We start from the raw sequence: 13182 nt of genomic DNA, 5'->3' as shown, positions 1-13182 counted from the left end.
CAATCAACCCTTTGATAAGAATCGGACAGGGTTATAGTCATAGTATCTGCCGGGGCATAGAATGTAGAAAATCCAATGGACAATTAAGGAAATAATCTCCTTAGGAAATGTGTCGCAATGCAATCTGACCCATGATTCCAAGTTAAAACTCATTTAAAAAAAGTTTCTGACATTAAACAGAGCCATCTTCTACTATCATATAGTCAGATATTGAGATAGGAAGCTGGTTATCATGGCACAAGCCAGGAAATGAGAGGGCCGGTTGTTGTTTGTGAATTTGATTATTTACCTGTATTTCTGGTGTGTACTATCTGCATCCTGTTCCCTTAAAGAACAAATAATTAGGAGCTGGGGAGAAGGCTCAGTTGGTAAAATACCTTTTGTATGAGTACAAGGACTTTGACCCCCTCACCCATGTAAAATGCCAGACATGGCGGGTGGCACATGCTTCTAATCCTAATGCTACAGAGGCTAGCAGGTTGAGCTCTGGAGCTCACTGGCCAGTCAGCACAGTGGAATTGGTAATCCAGGGACCATAAGAGACTGTCTCAAAAAGCTGGATAGTTGGATCCCGAGGAACAGCTGAGGTTGACCTCTGGCTTCACAGCATATACACTAACATGCACCTGCACCCTTTTGCACTGACACACATATATCCTCTGTATACAGAAAAGATAAATTATTTATACTATCTTTTTAAACTAAAAAATTAATAGAGAATATGGTACCAATCTGACCACAAACTCAAGTGATCGTCTTGCCTCAGACTACCAAGTGCTAGGTTTACCAGTGTATGCCATCATGCCTAATGACTGAGATTTTCATTTTTTTAATTAAAAAAGGACTAAACTTTATTGACAAACTGCTTCAGACATTTTGAGATTTTCATTTAAGAAGTTACGATGACATATGGAATGATGTCACACACATTATTTCACTTGATATTGCAAACAGCTTCTCAGCATTCCTCAATTTAGCTTTGCTATTGTTTTAGAATTTATTTTTACTTTTAATTACATGTATGCATGCATCTATGTGGAGATATATGCACATGAATTGAAGTTGCCCACAGAAGGCATTGGATATCCTGGATGTGGTGATGGGAATCAGGTCCTCTGCAAGAGTCATATAGGTTTTCAACAGCTGGGATGTCTCTTTAGGACCTAGTGTGCTATTTTGATACTTGGAATAGACTGTTTCATAACATGGATGGGATACAGTAATTTTAACTTTCTTAGGGCAAGTACTCTTGTTGGAAGGCTGATTTGTAAAAGGGAAGCCTTTGGATGGTGAATGAGCCTACTGATGCTCCCCATGTATACCTCAAGGATCCTCTACTTCAGTGTAGGTTTGTTGTAGGAATTTTTGAAAACTCAAATTCTTTGGCCACACACAAAAGCAAGTGACTTGTTACTACCCATGCAGAGTCTTAAAGGCGTGGCAGCTATGTAACCTCTATAATTAGTAAAGGAATTACAGACAACTGATCACTTCAAGAGTGTCATCAGAGGCTACTAGATAAATCAGAACCACATGGAGTAAAGAGAAGGAATTTAATGCGTGGAAATGGGTATCAAAGTGTTGGATGAGTTGAAAAGCTAAGCAAGGGTTGCGTGTTGGTGCATGCCTTTAATCCTAGCACTTAGGAAGCAGAAGCAGCAGAATCTCTGTGAGTTCAATACCAACTTGGTCTATATAGTGAGTTCCAGGCTAACCAGGGCTGTAGAGGGACACTCTGTCTTTAAAAAAAATGATAAGCAAGAGGTAGAGGTTAAAGAAAGTCAGAGATGGATGGGTATCAACAGGAAGTCATTGTTGCTTTCAGGGACAGAGGCTCAAAGGGAAAGGGTCAATAGCAGAGGTGTCTGCTGAGGCCTGAATAATATCATGGGGTTGAGACATGGACTGCAGTAGCTTCTCAGCAGTTTGGCTAAGATAGAGTGTTCTGCTGGAACCTTCTACTCACTCCCTCAATCCTGCATGATCCAGAAAGCCCCCCTCCTCTCTCCAAACCCCACCCTCTCAGAGAATTACCAAGAAAAAAGGCACCAAAAGTCCAGTTCTGCATTCTCGGCAGCTCCTCCCCTGAGCTGCCTAAAGCAGTCAGCTTTTGACCATACTTGGGCATAAGCCCAGCTTGTGGCAGGCACATCATCACCCCTCGTCTACAGGCTATGTAAGTTCCATGCTTTAGTTTGGGTGTGTGACTTCTCCTACCTCGATCTCTGGGACCAGAGAACTCACCAGGGAGTTGCTTTGCCCAAATAAACCTGTTCTTTGGCTTTTTCGATTCAGCTTGACCTGGCTTACTGCATCGGTGGACAAACAGATTATCGGGGTACAGAAAACCTATTATCTGGCAGAATGCAGAAGCTAAACAACAGCTGAGGTTCCTAAGGACCACCTGCTAAAAACACCTGATCCCATAGAGTACCTGAGCTAGGCAGATGAATTCCCCGTCATACAGAACTGATCAAGAATGAGGAATGGCTGAGGACATGCATGCCCGTGTCAGACAAAGACCATGATGGAAATGGAAATGAAAGTGAGAAGGTAGATGTGACACTAGGAGTCTAAGCATCCTGGTTTTGAATGGAAAGGTGGACTGTGAGTGGCTGGCAAAAGATCCTCAGTTTTTGTGACTCTAGGAACTGGGTAAGAGCTTCAATGGATCATATCCAAAAGCTGCCGAGCTCTACCTCTGGCCTCACTGAGCTTAAGTGTGACAGGAAGACTGAGTCTATGACTCTGGACAGTTTGTCTGCAGTCCAGCTTAGAGGTGGGGGAGGTAAGACCTGACTCAGAGCCATCTGACTTCAAATCCAATGTTCTTTCCAATGTGGTAACACCCCACCTTATACTCCTTAAATAAAGCAACTAGAAGACTAATACATATTATGCTGCAGTTTTGAATTTGTAAATGAAACTAAAGGTTGGCCTACAATATTAGTTTACATAATTATTTCACGTAGTGAGTCTTAACCTTGAGGGCATTCTTAATTTCCAAGGTGGTAGGGAAGCTGTTTAAAACACTATAGCCACGGAATGCTTTAGATGCTATATTATCCCTAGGGGCCATGTTAGAGGACTTCAGCAGGAAGCCTACAGCCCCAGATACCCAGCTAGGTTCACATATTTCAGTCTTTTTAATCTGCCATAGATGAGTCTAAGGCAAGGTCAAATGAAGAGGAAACGTGGCTAATTATCCAAGTAGGTCAATAAACAGACACCAGAAGTGAGATATACTAAGTTTAAGCCCTGCCTGGTCTCATTAACAAAACAGCTCACTAAACACCTAGGAAGTTTCTCTGATTTCTTTCTCAGCCCATTTATCATCTGTATATACCAGGGCTACTGATTTTTTTGAGTCAGTCTTGTATCCTGCCAAGGTGTTCATCAGCTGTTCCTGGGTAGGGTTTTTTGGGTCACTTATGTAAACTATCATATCATCTGCAAATAGTGAAAGGTTGGCTTCTTCCTTTTCAATTTGTATCCCCTTGATCTTCTTTTGTTTTCTTATTACTCTAGCTAGAACTTCAAGTACAATATTGAAGAGATTTGGAGAGAGTGGACAGCCTTGTCTTGTTCCTGATTTTAGAGGAATTGTGTTGAGTTTCTCTCCATTTAATTTGATGTTGGCTGTTGGTTTACTGTATATTGCTTTTATTATGTTAAAGTATGTTCCTGTTATCCCTGATCTCCCCAGGGATAACATGAAGGGGTGTTGGATTTTGTCCAAGGCTTTTCATCATCTAGTGAGATGATCATGTGGTTTTTCTTTTGCAGTTTGTTTATATGGTGGATTACATTGACAGATTTTCGTATGTTGAACCATCTCTGTATCCCTGGGATGAAGTCTACTTGATCATGGTGGGTGATATTTCTGATGTGTTCTTGGACTCAATTTGCCAGTATTTTATTGAGTATTTTTGCATTAATGTTCATGAAGGAGATTGGTCTGTAGTTCTCTTTCTTATTTGTGTCTTTGTGTGGCTTGGGTATCAACGTAATTGTAGCTTCATAGAAAGATTTCGGCAATGGCCCTTCTGCTTATATTGTGTGGAACAGTCTGAGGAGTATTGGTATTACCACTTCTTTGAATTTTTGGTAGAATTATGCACTGAAGCCATCTGGCCCTGGGCTTTTTTTTTGGTTGGGAGACTTTTGATGACTGTTTCTATTTCATTAGGGGTTATAGGTCTCTTTCAATTGCTTATCTGTTCTTGATTTAATTTTGGTACGTGATATCTATCTAGAAAATTGTATATTTCCTTTAAATTTTCAAATTTTGTGGAGCACAGGTTTTCAAAGTATGACCTGAAGATTCTCTGGATTTCCTCAGAGTCCATTGTTATGTCCCTCTTTTCATTTCTGATTTTGTTAATTTGCATATTCTCTCTGCCTTTTGGTTAGTTTGGATAAAGGTTTGTCTATCTTGTTGATTTTCTCAAAGAACCAACTTTTGTTACATTGATTTTTTGTACTGTTTTCTTTGTTTCCACTTGATTGATTTCAGCCCGAATGAGTTTGCTTCTTTTTGTTCTAGAGCTTTTAGTTGTGCTGTTAATTTTCTAGTGTGACTATTTTCCAGTTCCTTCATGTGAGCACTTAATGCTATGAACTTTCCTCTTAGTATTGCTTTCAAAGTGTCCCATAAGTTTTAGTATGATGTGTCTTTATTTTCATTGAATTCTAGGAAGACTTTAATTTCTTTATTTCTTCTTTGACCCAGGAATGTTGTAATTGAACACTGATCAATTTCCATGAGTTTGTAGGGTTTCTACTATTTGTGTTGTTGAATTCTAACTTTAAAGCATGGTGTTCTGAGAAGATACAGGAGGTTATTCCAATTTTTTGTACCTGTTGAGGTTTGCTATGCTGCCGAGTATGTGGTCAATTTTAGAGAAGGTTCCATGTGGCCCTGAGAGGAAGGTATATTCTTTTGTGTTTGGATGGAATGTTCTATAGATCTCTGTGAAACCCAATTGGGTCATAACTTCTGTTAGTTCCTTTGTTTCAAACATTAAAGCATCACCCTTTACAATAGTCACAAAACCCACAAAATATCTTGGGGTAATGCTAACCAAACAAGTGAAAAACCTGTATAGCAAGAACTTTGAGTCTTTAAAGAAAGAAATTAAAGAAGATACTACCAGAAAAATGGAAAGATCTCCCATGCTCTTGAATAGGTGGGATCAACATAGTAAAAATTGCAATCATGCCAAAAGCAATCTACAGATTCAATGCAATCCCCATGAAAATACCAGCACAATTCTTCACAGACCTTGGCATGAGCTTTGCTAGGGAGTTTTGCAGGAGGAACTGGGTCAGGCCAGTCTGTGAGGGTCATAGAAAGTTCCATGTCTGTATCTGAGGAGCACAGAAATGGAACAGTTTGCAGAGGACACAAGTTGAGAGGCAGCTATGTGCAAGTGTATACAGCCTTGCTGGGAAGGAAGTACTGGCTTAACCCTCCCACTGCATTGGAGAAGAAGCACAGCATCTGTGCTTCAAACAACGATAACAAAGATGCGGAAGGGGAAAGAAGATTTGAAACTGCAAAGGGTCATTCTCTCAAAGATGTAAAGATAAGCACCCAAACCACGCCAAACCAAAAATAACCCTTGACATAGTTTCCAAAGTTAGAAATGTCTACACTCTTCAGACTAGGAAAAATAAACCATCTTATTATACTAAGAAATCACATTCTCAGATTTTTAAAGAAAATAGTATTTGCATAAACTCATAAAGTATAGAAGATGTGCATACTATATATCTGCACAATGGAAACCACATATACATATATATGTATATGTGTCCATATATATGGTATGTTACACGTTTATATGAGAAGTTGTAAAAATAGAACCAGGGTCTAATATTCAATATAAATCTCTTCTATTCTTGTGGAGAAAGATAATTTAAATTAAGCTTCAGCCTGTATTTCTAATATTTATATAACTGAGCCACTGTCAAAACCAATTCCAAATGACAGCACCTGCTCTCTTTGAATCCAAATGGAGATCAATCAAAACAAATTACAGGCTCTTATATTATCTCATAAAACACATGCATCAACCCTCAGAATGGATCCCACAAACTGATCAAACAGAATGGCTCTAAATGGTGATAACAAAAGGCTTGGCATAAAACGAACCACTTGTAATTCATTTTCCCAACAAAGTTTATGTCAAAAGAATTCATAAGCCTTTTTTTTTCAAAACCATTTCACCACAAGCAACAGACAGAAGAAAGTTGCTGGTACAAACAGCTCTGAGTCACGTGCTGCCTTCTGACCAGTGTCACACGCGGTCTCTCATGGAAACACCACCACAGCCGGGTATTCCCCTCCTTGTTTTTAAACCCTAAACACACAAAGACCTAGTGTGTTTGTGCATATATGGCAGGCATGCCAGAGGGAGGAAGAACCCAGTTAGGAGAGTAAACACATATAAAGTCATGCTTTTGGCATGTGGGAAAGGACTCTACTAACATTAAAATATCATTTAAAAAGATCTTTCTGTTCACACTGGGAGATAATCACAGCAAACCTCAAAAGCTGGACTTCTTTCCATATAATTCTTTCTCCGTCTCTAACTCACTCAAAGTATCAAATCTTGATGGTACGATGTAAGTTCTCAATTTTTTTGTTCTCTACACTTTGCTTTCAATCTTCATTTGTCTTCTAAGCTGTGCCTACCTTTATTTGACATGTTCATGCCCCAGAAATTGTTCAATGACATAAACCACATGCAGATAAAGCCAGTCATGACTAGAAGACACATTAACTTGGTTATATGCTTGGTTCTGCTTTAATATACAAAGTACTTATGGGATGGGTTTGTCTTCTTTTGGGAAAGCCAAAGTAACACAGGTCTCCTGTAGGTAAGAAACATTGTTATAAAGGACAGTTGGTTAATGACCCTGAGGAATCTCTGACAGGCATCAGGGCCTCTGCCTTTCAGGAAGTCTGAAAGAACACAGTAGGGGAATTGGGAAGACCTTGAAAGACATTTGCAGGAAAGGACAGAAAATCTAGTTATGGAAAGGGAAACAATATGCAGGAGGGAAATGCTCAACCAGGAAAACTTTTCATGTTTTTCCATGGCTCTGGTCTAATAATACTCTTGACTGTCAGAGTTTTTATTGCAGTGATAAAACTGCAAGATCAAAAGCAATCTGGGGAGGAAAGGGTTTATTTCATCTTACCCTTCCAGGTCACATTCCATCCATCAGTAGGGGAAATCAGGGCCGGAACTCAGGCAGGGAAGGAGCCTGGAGGCAGGAACTGTAGCACAAGCCTTGGGAGAGTGCTGCTTACCTGGTGTTCAGCTTGCTTTCTGGTACCATCTGGACCACCAGCCTAAAAGCAGCAGAAGCACCACCCACCTAGGGATAGCACCGCCCACAATGGGCAGGGCCTCCTATATCAAGCATCAAGCCAATGGTCTAATCTGCTGGGAGCATATTATTAACTGAGGTTCTCTCAACTCTAGTTTGTCAAGTTGACATACAATTAACCAGCACAAGAGGCAAGAAATACCAAAATTATTTTGAACTACACACAAATAATTACTATCTAGTTAGAGAGAAGAAAAGAGTATCAAAATGATGACTTAAGATACCTTTCTCAGCCATTTGCTCACTTCCTTTCCATGAGGCACACTGGGGATTATAAGAAAGAGTAGACGGTCCTGTCGTCAAGGTACCCAAATGAGAAGTCAAAACACAAGCACAGTAATAATGAGGGTGTCTTTAGCAAGATTAGGAGTTAATGCTTTCATTTGGCTTTGCCTCTAACAAGTATTCAATCATCACAGTCAGAGGGCTTATAAGTAATGGCATAAAAAATGCAATAAAAATTCAAAGCCAAAAAAATCAAGGCCAACAGATCATAAATCAGTTACTAATCACTGAATATTGAAATTCTACAGAACGTTTGACATGTGCTTGGCTCTCTGTAGGTTTAAGACTTGTTGGGAGCCAAATGAGTCAATGAGCCAGTGACTGAATGGAAGAATGAAAGCTCAAAAGAGGCAAAACAAGGAGGTCTGGAGGGAAGGGAGGTGACAGAGGTCTAGATATCAGAGCATCTTAAAAAGAGCCATTAGGGGCAGGAAAGGGCCTGACCTTGACCTTCAGGGTAGACCAAACTGAGCAAATGGTCAGTTGCAGACTAGATGGCCTTGGGAAGCAGCCACCTACACCACACATAAAGTATATCTCTAAAAACTTGGCTCAAGAGTAGAAAATATGTAATGGAAGAACAGATTTGGAATGTGGCTGGAAACTTCTGCCGCAGTGTTTCTGTGAAACCCAAAGGCTCTGAATCCAGCTGAAGATGAAAGGGAAGTAACCCCATGTAGAATGGGCAGTGGAAACAGCTCAGCATCTGGGTTCTATCTGGGGCTGGGAAGTTTGGGGTTCAGTCAAAAGTGTCTAGGTTTTCAAGCTTCATTAACTCCTGAAGGTTATAGGAGTCCTGAGGGATTCTTTCCCTCTGCCCAGAGGCAACTCTTGCCAGCCCAATCTGGCTGATGAGCGGAGGAGGGGCATTCCACTTAGGCTAAGCCAGTGGATCTGTATTTCTACAGAACCTCCACAACAGAGGCTGGTTTTGTTTTTTGTTTTTTTTTTTTTGTTTTTTTTTTTTTGAGACAGGGTTTCTCTGTGTAGCTTTGTAGCCTATCCTGGCACTTGCTCTGTAGACCAGGCTGGCCTCGAACTCACAGAGATCCACCTGCCTCAGCCTCCAGAGTGCTGGGGTCAAAGGTGTGCACGACCACCACCCAGCATGGCTGGGGATTTTGAGTGGTACAGGCTCTGGTTTTGTCAGGTCACACAGAGGCAGAGCTCGATAGGATTACAGGAAAGCAGAGGTCTCGACTAGGGAATTTAATAGACTCTAGGCAGACAGACAGAGCCTCATGATCTTCCAGCAGTGCTAAGTCAAGCCATTCTCCCTAGCTAGATGCTGGGTTGGGAGGGCCTCATATTTCTATATTGCATCCACCCCATTCTTTGGAGCTCTTTGCAGGACACTCTCCATGAGATGGTATGACCCTGTCACCACCCTAAACTCCACGTTAGCTCCTTGTCTGCCCAGCTAATTCTAAAAAGGCACGTTATGGTAACTGGGTGAATAGAAACAGTTTGTGAACCTACACTGCCAGCTTTAATGGCAGCACTCCCACCCCCCAGCTACATGGCCTGGCCAGACAGCTCCATATCTGTGCCACCGTACCATCGTCTGAGAGCAGGAAAGAGAGCTGTGCTCTTTGCCTGGGTTGTGAGGAGCGCCCACCGTAGACAGCTCAGCTGTGTCACCAGCAGGCAGCATTTACTCCACACCGGCATCATTACTAGTCGTAGCTGCTCTCACATGGAGAACAGAGGGCAACAGTGATCCCAACACTGCTCAGCTTCTAAACCCTCAGCTACAAGAGGCCCCCAAAACACCTGAGGCTCTGTACAGCACGGTATCATGCGCCACTTGGCCATTCCCTCTGTTACACTGCCCACTCAGGGCAAAGGGCTTATACCCAAAGGAAGCACTCTGGCTTCGTAGGCTTCCTGTAAGTACTCACAAGGGCTCACTCCTTTAGACACTAGCAGGTTCTTACAGGCCTCTTGCCTGTGCCTCCAATGTTTGTGTTCTTTGAACCAGCTTCTCCAGGACCTGGTGTGTCCATCTTGAGTGCCTCTCTCCTCTGATGGCTTCCCAGCAGAACAAGACACTTCTTTGCCAAGCTCACCCTCCCCTGGTCAACACACTCCCATTTACCTAGGTGCTTGGTTCACCCCAGAATGCAGTCACCCTCAGTTCTACCAACAATGATGGTTCCAAGCAATAATACACATGAAGCACTCTCGTGTGCCAGGCATTCTAATAAATATGACATGAATTAACTCATGGAATTCCTCCAGTAACTCAAAGTTACAGCTCAATGCTTGGTGACAGGGAACACAGAGGCGATTAAGAGGCTAAACGACTTGTCAAATATCACAATGTTAGTGTCGTGGCGGGGAATGCAGTGGTTCAAAGTGCTCTAGCTGGTCAGTCCGCCAGGCTGGCCACGGAACACTCCGTTTATCTCAAGTCTCCTGCACGACAATAGTCTGTACCCTGTTCCTGCTTCACAGAGGAATGATGGCCTTTTGTTTGTTCCCCTGTCCATCTGGGGAACACCCATGTACCATGTATCACATGTACCACGCCCATTCTTTTGGGTCCGTGGTCTCTCTTCTCACAACTTTGTGTGTTCTGTCATGGTAGCTATGGTGAGCCCTACTCCCAAAGGCTCAGATATTGAAGACTCAGCCTCCCGTTGGTGGATCCAAGCATTGAAAGGTGATTAGATCCTGAGGGCTCAGTTCTAACCAATGGATGAGTGAATCACTTGATGGTTTTGTAATATAATGGCATTATTGGGAGGTGATGGAAAGTACAAAGTGGAGGAAGTAAGTCCCAGGGAGCATAACTTTGAAGAATATCTTGTCCTTGGCTTCCTGGCTTTCTGCTTCCTGGCCACCATGAAGTCAGCTGCTTTGCTCTAGCCTATGCTACCTGGCCCTACAACAATGGGGCAAGCAGGCCACGTACTGAAACTTCTGGAACTGAGCCTTTTAGTTGTTTAGTTCAGGTCATTTTGCCACTGCAACACAAAACTGACACACACGTCCCCTAACACACACGTTCCCTAACACACACGTCCCCTAACACACACGTCCCCTAACACACACGTTCCCTAACACACATGTTTGAGTCTTCTACCCTTGGTCATGATTTTGCCATGGTCTTGAACCTCTTCCTCTCAGAGGGCTTTTCAACCAGAGGACATGGGCTTTTACCTCTTGCCTGGGGATCCTTACCCCTTGCTCCAAAGCTTTCTTTGTGCTAATCCTCCTTTTAAGCTGCAACCTTGTCTCATTCCCCTCATGTGTAAGGTCAAAATCCCCAAAGCTAATGGATTTTCTTGTCGTCACTTTACCCCCCCCCCCCCCCACCCCACTAACTGACAGAAGAACAGCAAGCTGCCGTCTCAAGGTAACCCCAAGTAAGCAAGTAGACTCCTGTTGCTTGCTTCCTTCATTCAGTACCTCCCGGAGTTCTCTGAAGTAATGGCACTCACATGCCATTCAGGCTCTCAAATTTCGATTGAACTGTTAAATGGCCAGTCCTCTTGCACCGAGGGGTCAACTTTCGCTTAGTTATAGTCAATGCTGCCCTTTGTCTACCCCAAACCTCCTTTCCTCACATTCTTTACTAACATTACCTTGGTGTCACCCCCCCCACCTCCATTTTGAGGGTTGGCATTCTCAGTCATTGTGGCACTGATGTTTAAGTCTGAGGAGACTTACAGACAAGATTTGTTAGCGTAGGCGTCTTGGACACTTGTCATATGTTTTCCATCTTCTTCTATGGCTTGAGAGAGGATACAACAAGGACTATTTATGTTCAACCATCCCTCATTTTCTCAAACACTTGGCAAGTGTTCTCATCTCTTTGGCAAGTTCTCTCTTTCAGGTGCTTCTCAAATATTCATGTTCCCCAGGCTTTCTGGAGTCTCCCCTTCCTTCCCCTGACCACTCCCCTCTGTGTAATCTCCACTACCAACAGGTTCAGCCATAATCTATTTGAGATGACTGGATTGGGTGGGGGGTTGGAGGGCCTGGGGGGAGGGAGGGCAAGCTGGGATTGACATGTGAAGCAAGCTTGTTTCTAATTTAAATAAAAAATAGAAAGAAAAAAAATAACTCTTGAACCCAGCCAGACCTTTCCAGAGCTTAACCTTTATAGTCACAGTTGCTTTCAGGGTTCCTATGTGTCATGCAGGTGTGACAAACCAATTGTGCTCCAATTCCAGCTAGTCATATTCTACCCAACTTGGAGAATGCTATTGCAGACACCCAGTAAGTCTTCCAAGCCAAAAGCCAAAAGCCATCACAATGCACCATCTGATGAATCAATGTTTTTCCAATCCATATTTTAAAATACTCTTTAACCCAAACTTTCTCTGCATTTTCCTGCTACTCTCTTGGTAGAGACTGAGTAATTCTTGCATAGAGGATTCCCATAGACCCCCTAGTTAGTCTGCCTGTCTGGGACAGCTATGCTATGGTGACTTTTCCATCGTGTTAATCTGTTTACCTCATTTTTCTCTGAAATCCTGCAGTAGCTTCCTGTTGCTTTTGCTAAGATCTCAAATTCTTTGGCATAGAAAATGACCTCTTATGACCCTGCAGTGATATATTTCCAAGTTCAAAGCAAAGTGATCCTTAACTGAAAAATAATTTTTGGATTTTTACTTGTATCTTTTCCATGAAACTCAGTCCACCCTGATGTAATCTCTTTATTTCATGTGGCATATTATAACCACAGGTATAACTTTATAATCTTACTATAAAACCATGTCAATTCCTACAGTTTGGAGGTAAGGAAGAACTTAGTCACAAATCTGCAGGTTCTAGCTGACGACTTGCCATGCAGAAGTATCTTCACCCATTTCATCAGAACTCACATGAGCAAGCATGTTTTGCCTATTTTAAAAACTAGGTTATCTTTTCTCTTGCTACTGATTTGTAGGCTTTCCATACTCATTTTAGCTCTAAATCCCATTATCAAGCATGCTTGGCAAGGGTTCCTCCCACCCCACCCCCATGCTGTAGGCTCCCCTTGTGTGCTTATGATGGTTTCCTTCAATACACAAAAGCTTCTGAATCTGATGTTGTTCTTTTATTTATTTTTGCTTCTGCTTCCTGTCCTTTTTCTATTTTTTAGCCATATTCAGTAATTAATTGCTAGGACTATTTCTTGATTCTTTTCTCTTGTGCTTTCTATTAGGATTTTTATAGTTTCTGGCATTTTATTAAGTCTTTACATTGAGTTGCTTTCTGTGTATAATGTAAGTTTTGTTACTTTGCATACAGACACCCAGGTTCCCTGGTGCAAATTGTTGAATGAAACTCCTTTGCTCGTGTGAACTTCCTGCATTGTAGCTGAGGACCAGCTGATGATGTATACCTGGGTTTGTTTCTGGCCTCTTAATTTCATTTCTTGGGACTCTATATTTACTGCTTTTATGGCAGCACTATGCTGCTTTGATTACAATAGTATGTAATATACTTTGAAACTAGTAAGTGTGATGCCTTCATTATTTTTTAAAAATTGTTTTGCATAGC

The 13182-nt window shown here is 42.0% G+C and overlaps 1 protein-coding gene across 4 annotated transcripts in view; it reads right to left on the bottom strand.

The window, feature by feature from the left end:
* The window catches only part of Pip5k1b (phosphatidylinositol-4-phosphate 5-kinase type 1 beta), a 265421-nt gene that overhangs the window by 158005 nt on the left and 94234 nt on the right, over nt 1-13182 (bottom strand). The window contains exon 1 of one of the 4 annotated variants that reach the window (XM_040746219.1): nt 9588-9788. The exons of 2 other annotated variants lie outside the window; for them this stretch is intronic. The gene's annotated coding sequence lies outside the window, so the exon portion shown is untranslated. Of the gene's footprint in view, nt 1-7209; nt 7326-9587; nt 9789-13182 lie in introns of those variants that run through there. One more of the 4 variants, XM_040746220.1, reaches the window with a different exon arrangement.

The sequence above is a fragment of the Mesocricetus auratus genome, unplaced genomic scaffold (genome assembly GCF_017639785.1).
Source record: "Mesocricetus auratus isolate SY011 unplaced genomic scaffold, BCM_Maur_2.0 Super-Scaffold_4256, whole genome shotgun sequence".
NCBI classification, from domain to species: domain Eukaryota; kingdom Metazoa; phylum Chordata; class Mammalia; order Rodentia; family Cricetidae; genus Mesocricetus; species Mesocricetus auratus.
This window is presented reverse-complemented; position numbering and strand designations above follow the sequence as displayed.